The sequence below is a fragment of the Bos indicus x Bos taurus genome, chromosome X (assembly GCF_003369695.1).
Source record: "Bos indicus x Bos taurus breed Angus x Brahman F1 hybrid chromosome X, Bos_hybrid_MaternalHap_v2.0, whole genome shotgun sequence".
Taxonomy (NCBI): domain Eukaryota; kingdom Metazoa; phylum Chordata; class Mammalia; order Artiodactyla; family Bovidae; genus Bos; species Bos indicus x Bos taurus.
In genome coordinates, this window is record NC_040105.1 from 52,131,594 (window position 1) to 52,144,649 (window position 13,056).

Consider the following 13,056-nt stretch of genomic DNA (forward strand, 5'->3'; position numbering starts at 1 on the left):
ATGATGCAGGTTTATTGGGATGTCACACATATGCATTCATTCACTCAACAAACTGTGTTCTTTGCCAGGCCCTGAATGGCAAATGAAGGATTCAGAGATCAGAATACAACCATGAACTCTCAGGGATCAGGGTAGGTACTGGTGCAGAGGTGGGCATAGAGAGCCATGGGAGCCTGAGGAGGAATATCTCAACATCAGGGTGGTTATCCGTGCAGTAGGGTTGCCATATTTAGAAAATAAAAAATAGAGAGCCCCACTCTGATATGAATTTCAGTTAAATAACAAATAATTTTCATTAGTGATATTGGGGGAGTATGTAATTTCCTCAGTTCTGTCTCACCGCAGCAAAAATTTGAATCAATGGATGGATCAGTGTTACAGCTCAGTTTTATTTGGAAAGCAAAGGAAAATACATCCTCCAGGCGTGAGGGTGGGCCGACCCAAAAGACTTGAAGAGAAGAGAAGCCAGAAGTTCAATTTTGGCTCCTCTTTTTATATGTTTTTTCTCCTCCCTGAGCCTGTCCTATGTAAATTGGGCTAGCCAGGAGGGCTGTTTGTTTCACCTAAGGTTCTCACTCCAGTCCTCTGAACTTCCTTTGTTCTATTTTCACGGGCTTTTTCCTTTCTTTGTCTTTTAGCCACAGCCATTATGGACTCCTTTTTCCTATTCTAACTACCTAACAGGAATAAATGAGTTAACAACTACATAAGGAAAAGAAAAATATACTTAAAACTGTACCTGGCCTTTAGGAAGAGCTATGTAAATATTAACTACTGTTACTCTTCAGAGTAGTGTCTCAGCCTTTTTTTATGCTAAGGACACTTCTGGCAATCTGGTGAAATCTAAAGAAACCCTTCCCAGAATAATGCATGCATAAGATAAATAAAGATTACAAAAGAAATACAAATACTAAAATAAGAAAGATATCTATAACATAGTTATATAAGTACTTCTTTATTAATATATTAAATATCAAACTCTATCAACAGGTTTAGTGACTAACATAATTTCAAAATAGTGATGTAATTTGAGAGACCTGAAACAACTATGATGTGCTATGAAAATCTGATTTCTATTGGTGACAAAGCCACAGGTACTGCTAATACTACTGTAATTTGTTAACCACATTTCCTATAATGACATGCTACATATCTGTTAGTGATAGTGAAAATAAAGATGCAACCTTCCCCCCCAAATCCATGGGCTCCTTAAATTCTCTCTAGAGACTCTGAAAGGACCCTGGACCCTGGGTTAAGAACTATTGCGTTTAAAGTAAATGGAGCCGTTAGCTGAACACTTCCTCTCTTGTCACCTCCAACCTTGTCTCTGCCCCTACTTTCTTTCCTAGGGTCTCAGAGAAGAGAAGTCCTATCTTGGGCTTGCCCTTCCCACTGGGCTCTTGGTCTCAACCTCTCCCACTTCCCTTGGGGAATTGTGCCATTGAGCATCTCCTCTCTTTATTGTTTGAACCTCTGTCTCAAGATAATTAGAAAATAGGGAACAGAGTGAACTCAACTTTTGCACACAATAGATACTCATCAGTAAGGGTGCATGAGGGCCAGAGGTGAGCCGAGAGGCATGTCAGCGACAACAGAACCAGCAACATCCGGCATTACCCAGAGTTAAGGTTAGGGTTATCTCTACCGGAGGTGAGAGAAGAGCAAAGGTTTTTCTTTACTCCTGGGAGATAAAAACCACAGGATAATCCATTTAACCCTTGTGGGTGCCTGCAGTTATCCTGGCAAAGGCACTAGCTCCGACTCTGAGATGACGCTGACAAATATAAAGGACCCCAGCAGATGAGTGTGGAGAGCAACTGAACATGTGCCTATAATTTGAGTGAGTTGGGGCACAATTCAAATGAATGGTTTAAATTCTGAAGGAGTGTGTGGGTTGTGAGAATGACTGCAGTGAACATCTGAGAGCATGCTGAGGACGCATGCTAACCAAGTGTTTATCATTTGTATAAATGGAACTGATGTCTAAATGAGCCTGTGTGATGCCAGCCTAAGGTCATGATGACTTTACCTTTGCCCAAATCAATGGCCATTTTTCAGCCTTTGTGTAATCAGAACTTTCTGACTGCACTTGACACGGTTGACCAACTCTCCCTCCTAGAAACTACCCCTTAGCTTTCATGACACCTCTTTTTCCTGGTTCCCTCTGCTTAGCTGTTTCTTCTTGGCCTTCTCCCTGAGTTCCTTTTCTGGGGAGTCCATTCTATCTCCTGGTTTCAGTAGTGCCTGTATGCTGAGGACTTTCCACTCTCTAGGCTCATTTTTTCCACTGAATTTCAGAATGAGACAGCCAATCATTTTCTGTCCCCATACACCAGATGTTCCTTAGGCACCTCCAACACATATCCTAAACTTAATCATTGCCTCCAACATCTGTTCTATCTCAGTTCAGTTCAGTTCAGTTGCTCAGTTGTGTCTGACTCTTTGCGACCCCATGAATTGCAGCATGCCAGGCCTCCCTATCCATCACCAACTCCCAGAGTTCACTCAAACTCACGTCCATCGAGTCGGTGATATCATCCAGCCATCTCATCCTCTGTCATCCCCTTCTCCTCCTGCCCCCAATCCCTCCCAGCATTAGAGTCTTTTCCAATGAGCCAACTCCTCACATGAGGTGTCCAAAGTTCTGGAGTTTCAGCTTCAGCATCATTCCTTCCAAAGAACACCCAGGACTGGTGTTGGATCTCCTTGCAGTCCAAGGGACTCTCAAGAATCTTCTCCACCACAGTTCAAAAGCATCAATTCTTAGGCACTCAGCTTTCTTCACAGTCCAACTCTCACATCCATACACGACCACTGGTAAAACCATAGCCTCGACTAGACAGACCTTTGTTGGCAAAGTAATGTCTCTGCTTTTCAATATGTTATCTAGGTTGGTCATAACTTTCCTTCCAAGGAGTAAGCGTCTTTTAATTTCATGGCTGCAATCACCATCTGCAGTGATTTTGGAACCCCCCAAAATAAAATCTGACACTGTTTCCACTGTTTCCCCATCTATTTCCCATGAAGTGATGGCACCAGATGCCATGATCTTAGTTTTCTGAATGTTGAGCTTTAAGCCAACTTTTTCACTCTCCTCTTTCACTTTCATCAAGAGGCTTTTGAGTTCCTCTTCACTTTCTGCCATAAGGGTGGTGTCATCTGCATATCTGAGGTTATTGATATTTCTCCCAGCAATCTTGATTCCAGCTTGTGCTTCTTCCAGCCCAGTGTTTCTCATGATGTACTCTGCATAGAAGTTAAATAAGCAGGGTGACAATATGCAGCCTTGACGTACTCCTTTTCCTATTTGGAACCAGTCTGTTGTTCCATGTCCAATTCTAACTGTTGCTTCCTGACCTGCATATAGATTTCTCAAGAGGCAGGTCAGGTTCTATCTCAGTTGGTAGCAATACCATCTTCACAGACACCCAAACTGGACCCTGGGAATGATGCCCTCTTCACTCCATCTAACCAGCTGCCAAATTATGATGATCTAATGCCTACATCCTCCTTAAATTTGGCACCTCCTCTCTATCTTCCTCCTATCACAACCCAAAATCTCTTGTCTGTACTATTATAACTAGTGAGATCTCCCTGTTGTCTCTCTTAAAAGAAGCCTCCAAGAAGCCAGAAGGAACCTCTTCCTAAAGCTAAAATTTTAATGTTACCCCCTCCTTGCTTTAAACCCTTTGACTGGTTCTCTCTCACTTCTAGGCCTCTCAATAAGTTGCTGCATTATGATTGTCTGACTTCAGCCTGTACAACACTACTTTTCAGCAACAATATATGGCTTTAAACTCCCCACAATAGTGCTACCAGGTGAGATAAAAGATGCTAAGTAATGAAATTTGAATTTCAGATAAACAACAAATAAATTTTAGTATAAATATCTCCCAGGCAGTATTGGGGACATACTGATACTAATATTGTGGTTTCCCTGATGCCTCAGATGGTAAAGAATCTGCCTGCGGTGCAGGAGACCCAGGTTTGACCCCTGGGCTGTGAACCTCCCCTGGAGAAGGGAACGGCTACCCACTCCAGCATTCTTGCCTGGAGAATCCCATAGACAGGGGAGCCTGATGGGTTACAGTCCATGGAGTCGCAGAGTCAGAAACGACTGAGCAAGTAACACTTTCACTTCTTTTCACACTAAAATTATTTGTTACTGTCAGGGGAGTGTGCAATTTCCTCAGTTCTGTCTTGCTACAGCAAAATTTGAAGTGACAGACAGATCAGTGTTACAGCTCAGTTTTATTTGGCAAGTAAACGAAAATACATCCTTGAGGCATGAGGGTGGGCTGACCCAAAAGACACAAAGAGAAGAGAAGCCAGCTCAATTTTGGCTCCTCTTTTTATATGTTTTTTCTCCTCCCCCTGAGTTTGCCCTATGTAAATTGGGCTAGCCAGGAGGGCTGTTTGTTTCACCTGAGGTTCTCACTCCAGTCCTCCGAACTTCCTTTGTTCTATTTTCACGGGCTTTTTCCTTTCTTTGTCTTTTAGCCACAGCCATTATGGACTCCTTTTTCCTATTCTAACTACCTAACATTCCCCCCTCAAGAGATGGGAGGCCCAATTCTTTGGGAATGGGGCATCAAGGTCTCTCTGGCTACTTCCTGCTGAACTGGGACAGCAAGGGGCATTGGGCCTCCCCCTCTTGCTAGTCTCAAGCCTCAGAGTCCTTATAGCGGTGTCCATATAAGGGTGAGTGATATTTTCCATGGTCAGCTGTAGTTTTATATATCCTTGTTGAACTGGCACCACATGTTGTGCTTGTTGACCTGGGCAGAGACAAAACGGGTTAGACAATCAATAATACATGGAGCAATCATAAGCAGCATCGATATGGTGATAATGATTAGTAGGGGCATTAGCCAATTCCAAATTCCCTCCCGTCAGGAGAAGGATCCCCCAAAGAGATATTGTAGCCACCCTGAGAACTCTCCAGCTCATTCTTTGAGATCCTGTAGGATCTGAATGTTTTTCTTGAGGACTCTGAAACTTTCTGTAACTTAGCTGGTGGTATTTACCCAGAAACAACATGTCTCATTCAAGGTGGCTTGAGTTCCTCTTTGTTCAGGGATCAGGAGATCTATCTCCTGTCTATTTTGGAGTACAACCCCTGCCAAGCTGTGTTGGCTTTTTAGAGCTATCCTGAGAAATCTTATCCTCAGAAACTTAATTTTGGGGGTGTTCATTAGAATGGCACTCATTTGTAGTCCTGAATAGGTATCTGAGATCTCCCAGGGGCTCACAGGTGTATTGAGTGTCCTCTTCTGTTTTCTTCCACAGCTTGACTCATGAGTAGTGAATCCAGGAATTATGTCCTAGTACCTTGACTGCTGTGGTGGTAGAAAGTACTATAGGGTAGGGGCCCTTCCATGTGGGCTGGAGTTGAGCCTTTTGGGGACCCAACTTTCCAGACTTCAATTAGGACTTGAGTCTCTGGAGCATATAGTGGTGGCTCTTTAGAATCTTTTGGGTCCTGTTTGACACACCACAAGCATATATTTTGTTGAAATTGCCCAATGGCCATGGTATAAGACTGGAGGGTCTGAGTCTCTGGATCTAGGAAGAGGTTATTGACATAAACAAAAAGTCTCCCGTATAGCATCTCATAAGAACTAAGACCAACCTGTTCCTTAGGGGCAACATGGGTGCAGAGGAGAGCTATTGGTAAAGCCTCCTTCCATCCCAGGGAGGTCTCCTGGTTTATCTTTTTTATTGCTGATTTTAAGAATTGGTTGGCTCTTTCTACTTTTCCTGAAGACTGAAGCCTCCAGGCACAATGTAGATAATAAGCAATGCTCAATGCTTTAGAGACCCCTTGGGTGACCTTAGAAGTAAATGATGTCCCATTGTCACTTTGTAATGACCTGAGCAGACCAAATCTCGGAATGGTTTCAGGGAGCAGTTTTTTTACCACCTCCTCAGCCTTCTCAGTTCGGGTAGGAAAGCCTTTAATCCATCCTATGAATGTATCTATCATGAATAATAGGTATTTATACCCTTGAGAAACTGGCATCTGGATGAAGTTCATCTGCCAGCCCTCTCCTGGGTAGGTCCCATGCCATTGGACAGGCTGGGCCAGCTCGCGTCTGCAAGCTCCTTGGGGGTTGTTTAATTGGCAAGTGGGACAAGAGGAGACCACTTACCTTATAGTCATCTGGAGGCCTGTTCCTCTGAAGGACCTTTCTAGTAATCCTTGGAGGGCCTTCTCCCCTAAATGAGTGGTGGCATGTAAGGAGTTAACCAACTTCCATTGGAGGTTCCCAGGCAGAAAAAGGAGTCCTTCCTTGTGGAACCACTCCACATGATCTTCTTGAAAGCCCTCACTCTTAGCTTTAAGAGTCTCACCTTCAGTATATGAAGGAGTTTCTGACAAATTAGTCTGTGGAACTAAGGTGGCAACCCCTATTAGGTCATTGTTCTGTAATCCTGCTCTCTTAGCTGCCTGATCAGCTGCTTGGTTTCCTTGTGCCACTTCTGTGCTCCCTTTTTGGTGTCCTTTATAATACGAGACTGAAACCTCAGTGGCCAGATGGACTGCCTCCAAGAGCCTAAGGATTTGATCACCATATTTGATTGGGGACCCTTGGGTGGTCAAGTGGCCTCTTTCTTTCCAAATAGCAGCATGTGCATGTAACACCAGAAAAACATGCTTGGAGTCAGTATAAATGGCTACTCTTTTTCTTTTTCCCAGCTCTAAAGCTCAAGTCAGGGCTATGAGCTCAGCTAATTAGGCTGAAGTACCTGGTGGCAGAGGCTTAGCCTCTATGGTCTCAAAATTGGAGACTATTGCATATCTGGCTCTTCTTTTTCCATCCAAGACAAAGCTGCTTCCATCAGTGTACCAGATTTCCTCAGGATTGGTCAGAAGATCTGACAATCCCTCTAGGGTTTTGTCCAGTGGTCCAAGGTTGCTAGGCAAGAGTGAAAGGGGAGAGAGCCCTCAGGGGTAGGCAGGAGGGTAGCTGGGTTAAGAACCTCACAAGGGGATATAGTCAGGCCTTGATTTTCCATCAGCACTACTTGATATTTGAGGATCCTTTGATCAGACATCCATAAATGGCCTCTCCCATTCAGGAGTTGTTTCACTTGATGGGTGGTAAAAATAGTTTGCCCCCAAGAGAGAGTTTTAAAGCATCTTCTATCAGGACTACAATAGCTGCAAGATTTTGAAGGCAGGGAAAGATCTCTTCCCAATAGGGAAGGACAGGGAATAGGACACCCAGGGACCACCAGAAACTGGTGGGAAAATATTTGTCCATCCCAACAGCCAAGTGCTCAGGTGAATCTTTTTCTAATTGCTTTTCCTATAGCACCCAAAATGGTACAGGTTTGGGAGGAGAAGGCTCAGGAGAAGGAGGTCAGGACAGAATACGTAGCCCCTGTGTCAGCCAAGAAATTCTCGGACCTACCTGCCACATCCAGTTGCACCCTTGGCTCCAGCTCCACGATGGTTATCTGTGACAGGCAGGCTGGGCGGAGCGGGGGGCTTCAGTCCTGTTGAACCATCATGACAGAAGGCTTGGTGCTTGACCTTGAGGCTCTTGGGTCCCGAGGGCAGAGTGCTGCCCAATGTCCCAATTGATGGCATTTGTAGCAAGCTGTTTTAGGAGACCTGTCATGGTTTGGACACTCTTTGGCCCAAATGTCCCGCCTGTCTACAGATTGGGCATTTGCCTCGTGCCTTGTCCTTCAAGGACTCAGGGTTTGCCACAGGGTTTCCCTGGAGGGCGGCCAGCATCTGGGCATGCCTTGTCTCTTTCCCTTTCTCCCTTTCCTGGGCCTTGGCCTCCCTCTCCTGTTCTCTGTTATGACAGGTATTGGTGGCTGCCTGGACCATCTCATCTAAAGAGGCAGCAGGGTCCTGCTGCTGTAGCTGTTGTAACTTTATCCTGATGTCTGATGCACATTGGGACAGGAATTTGTCCTTTAAAATCACCTGTCACTTGTAAGAATCTACGTCCAAATTGGTAAACTGGAGGGACTCTTTTAGACTTTCCAGAAAGGCAATGGGGTTCTTGTTGGACTCCTGAGTTATTGCTGAGACCAGGCACAGTCCCACAACTAATAGGCTTCCTTCTATTTCCATGGGTGGACTTCCTTAGGGGTGAGTCTTTCTGAAGCTTATCCTACCCAGTACCATTGCAACCTGAGAGCCGGGCATCCCCAGGTCAGGGTGCAGATCCCCAGGCAGGCTGAGGCATGACGGCCTCCTGGAGATTGAATCCCCAGGCAGGTTGAGGCATGTCAGCCTCCTGAGAATTGGATCCCTCGGCAGGTTAAGGCATGTCGATCTCCTGGGACCCCTGGACTGCGGATCCCTGAGCAGGTTGAGGTGTGACAACCTTCAGAGGACCAGATCCCTAGGCAGGTCAACGCAGGTCGACCTCCTGGGACCCACGGACTGGAGTTGGGTGTTCCCAAGGTCTTCAGTGTGACCAGTGCTCGGTAGGATTAAGGGGTTGTAATCTTAACTCAGACAGCCATTTTGCTTTTTTGCATTTCTTTTCCATGGGGATGGTATTGATCCCTGTCTCCTGTACAATGTCACGAATCTCAGTCTATAGTTCATCAGGCACTCTATCTATCAGATCTAGTCCCGTAAATCTATTTCTCACCTTACAAATAGCTGTGAAAAGAAGAAAGGCGAAAATCAAAGGAAAAAAGGAAAGATATAAGCATCTTGCTATCCAAAGAATAGCAAGAAGAGATAAGAAAGCCTTCCTCAGTGATCAATGCAAAGAAATAGAGGAAAACAACAGAATGGGAAAGACTAGAGATCTCTTCAAGAAAATTAGAGATACCAAGGGAACATTTCATGCAAAGATGGGCTCGATAAAGGACAGAAACGGTATGGACCTAACAGAAGCAGAAGATATTAAGAAAAGGTGGCAAGAATACACAGAAGGACTGTACAAAAAAGATCTTCACGACCCAGATAATCACGATGGTGTAATCACTCATCTAGAGCCAGATATCCTGGAATGTGAAGTCAAGTGGGACTTAGAAAAGCATCACTACGAACAAAGCTAGTGTAGGTGATAGAATTCCAGTTGCGCTATTTCAAATCCTGAAAGATGATGCTGTGAAAGTGCTGCACTCAATATACCACCAAATTTGGAAAACTCAGCAGTGGCCACAGGACTGGAAAAGGTCAGTGTTCATTCCAATCCCAAAGAAAGGCAATGCCAAAGAATGCTCAAACTACCACACAATTGCACTCATCACACACGCTAGTAAAGTAATGCTCAAAATTCTCCAAGCCAGGCTTCAGCAATATGTGAACCGTGAACTTCCAGATGTTCAAGCTGGTTTTAGAAAAGGCAGAGGAACCGGACCAAAGTGCCAACATCTGCTGGATCATGGAAAAGCAAGAGAGTTCCAGAAAAACATCTATTTCTGCTTTATTGACTATGCCAAAGCCTTTGACTGTGTGGCTCGCAATAAACTGTGGAAAATTCTGAAAAAGATGAGAATACCAGGCCACCTGATCTGTCTCTTGAGAAATCTGTATGCAGGTCAGGAAGCAACAGTTAGAACTGGACATGGAACAACAGACTGGTTCCAAATAGGAAAAGGAGTACGTCAAGGCTGCATATTGTCACCCTGCTTATTTAACTTCTATGCAGAGTACATCATGAGAAACACTGGGCTGGAAGAAGCACAAGCTGGAATCGAGATTGCTGGGAGAAATATCAATAACCTCAGATATGCAGATGACACCACCCTTATGGCAGAAAGTGAAGAGGAACTCAAAAGCCTCTTGATGAAAGTGAAAGAGGAGAGTGAAAAAGTTGGCTTAAAGCTCAACATTCAGAAAACGAAGATCATGGTATCCGGTCCCATCACTTCATGGGAAATAGATGGGGAAACAGTGGAATCAATGTCAGACTTTATTTTGGGGGGCTCCAAAATCACTGCAGATGGTGACTGCAGCCATGAAATTAAAAGATGCTTACTCCTTGGAAGGAAAGTTATGACCAACCTAGATAGCATATTCAAAAGCAGAGACATTACTTTGCCAACAAAGTTCCGTCTAGTCAAGGCTATGGTTTTTCCAGTGGTCATGTATGGATGTGAGAGTTGGACTGTGAAGAAGGCTGAGCGCTGAAGAATTCATGCTTTTGAACTGTGGTGTTGGAGAAGACTCTTGAGAGTCCCTTGGACTGCAAGGAGATCCAACCAGTCCATTCTGAAGGAGATCAGCCCTGGGATTTCTTTGGAAGGAATGATGCTAAAGCTGAAACTCCAGTACTTTGGCCACCTCATGCGAAGAGTTGACTCATTGGAAAAGACTCTGATGCTGGGAGGGATTTGGGGCAGGAGGAGAAGGGGACGACAGAGGATAAGATGGCTGGATGGCATCACTGACTCGATGGACGTGAGTTTGAGTGAACTCCGGGAGTTGGTGATGGACAGGCAGGCCTGGCGTGCTGCGATTCATGGGGTCGCAAAGAGTCTGACACGACTGAGGGACTGAACTGAACTGAACTGACCTGAGTGACTAAGCATAGCACAGAGTCCCTGCCACGTGGGTTTGAGTCCCAAATCTTAGGTAAACGGTTTCAAGCACAACTTTGAGAAATGGAAAGATGATGACATGCCTAATACTTTGTAAGCAGTAGCATACATGGAGAGAGGAGCTGGAGGATGGGAGGAAAAAGCAGTGGGAAAAATGTGCCAAGGAATCTCCTTCACAATCTGCCAGAAAATATGCTAAATACCTGACCTGTGCCCACAATTTTCATTGGCCTGATCCTTGGCACAAAGGACATTAAGGACAGAAGAACCCTCACCCACTTGGGCAACAGCTACTAGGGCATAGCAGATGGTGCAACCTTTGGGACACACTGGGAAGTAGAGTAGCCCTTGCCAGAGTCCCTCAGTTGCACCCACTGCTGCTCGCCTGTTCGTGGGGGTTGGGGGGAGGCGGGTGTCGAGGAAACAAGAAAGGACTATAAAGGAATTAAGATTTTGTTAGCCATATGTCCTTCCAGCCATAGGAGCGAGGACCTCCTACCTTAATCGGAGGTCTTCTGGAACCTGAGCTGTGTGACCTTTCTGCCGAGTTTGCTTTTGTTGTCCCAGTTTCCAGCCCACTGGTCTTCTTGTCACTTCCACTGTGCTGGGTTTTCTTGAGTTCAGCTTCCACCACGGGAGCTTTCACTGAGTTGGGCTTCTGCTGTGCTTGGGCTCCGCCTCGTGGGGGCCTAGCCAAGGTTGTTTCAGCCAGGTTAAATCCGAGAAAGGGCACCATATTCCTAATAACCCTACAAAGGAGGTACTTTGATTATATCCATTTTATGGAAGAGGATAAAGAGGCACATTCAAGTAGCTTTCCCAAGGTCATCCAGTTAGCAAATGATGAAGCTGAGATTCAAACCCAAACCTCTGGTATCAGAGTCTGTGCTGAAAATTCAAGGAGTTGAATTGGTAGGATGCCAAGGGATAATGGGTTGAGGACACTGGTGGGAATGGGTAAAGAGAGAGGAGGAATGAGAGAGCATCTACACTGTCCAGAAGAAAAGTAGGAAGAAGCTGCTGGGCTGGAGAAAATAGAAAGGCCCACAGATCAACAGGGTTCAAGGATATAAAAGAAGTGGTGGAGCGAAGACCTGAGGTGATTGGGAGAACATGGTCAGAATCAGAGGCTGTAGTTTGTAGACGTGGGGGAATCTTTCCAGGACATGACAAGGTTAACAGTGTGGTTTAGACAGAGGTGGTTAAAGTAGAAAGGAGGTGAAGGTCCTTGGAGCTGAGCATAATTCTTCATGAAGCTGGGCCTGCAAATTCTCCCAAGATTGACCGATTTATTCCTTAATTCATATTGAATGTGTAGTACATGTCAGGCAGTGTTCTTAGCATGAGGTAGCCAAGAGGTAAAGGACAAGACTCTGCTGCCACAGGGTTTACTTTCCAGCACACGGAGAACACACAAACACTCACACAAACAAGGCCAGGTTAGACAAGACTCAAAATCCTTAAGGCATAATTCCACAATGCTAAAAGTTCTGGGAAGTATCAGGCTGTTTTTTCATACTTTGGAGCCCAAACTCATTAGGTGACAAAACCTGACCTGAAATAGCATAAGGCTATTTGTAGTCTTGATTCATTCAATGTAAATTTTCATATTTTTGCCTCTAGAACTACTAATGTTTAATTATAAGCGACACTCCAGACTTTTTTTAGTAATTATGCATAGAGTATATGCAGTATATAGAATTATGTAATATAGGGTATGTGTCTTCAGAATTGAAAAAATTTCGAATTCCAAAGCATATCTGGCCCCACGTTTGGAAAAAGATGGTGGATCTGTAATTACTATGCAGAGAATTCAAATATGCAATGTGTTGATTCAAAAAACTGGCCCCTGAACAGGAAGGGCAAAGAGAGACTGAAGAAAGAGGCAGACCATTCCAGATTGGTAGGTGGCAGATTTAATGAGCAAGGGAACTTTTAAGGTTTGTTCTGGGTGACCAAAAGACCTAGTAATCTCCACAGGCATCTGCCAGAATCTTAAAAGTTTATATAGAGGTGTTCATGGGATTCAGTTAGGTGGTATTCAGTCCAGATGGTCCCAACACCACCTTACCCTCTCAAGACTATGTCCTTGAAACAGCTCTAACTGTAGGAACAGTGAGCATATTCCAGGGACATAAGCAGGGTATGGAGTGTCCCAATGTCCAGCTCTGTGGTCAACCTGAGGTTACGTCCTCTTGATGACATCCTCCAACACAATGGAATAGCAACTAAGTGGCTCACAGCTTGAAAGGTGAGGGAGAGGAGGTGACATTGAAGCTTAGTTCTGAATGACCAAACAATAGCAACAACAGCAGCAACAAATACAGTCATGCAAAGATCAGGAGAGCATTCCAAGCAGAGAGAGTAGCTAATTCAAAGATGAACACAGCTGGGGTGGGAGGATAAATTGGGAGATTGGGATTAATATATACAAACTACTATACATAAAATAGCTTCCCTGGTGGCTCAATGGTGAAGAATTCACCAGCCAAGCAAGAGATGTGGGTTCGATCCCTGGGTCATAGATCC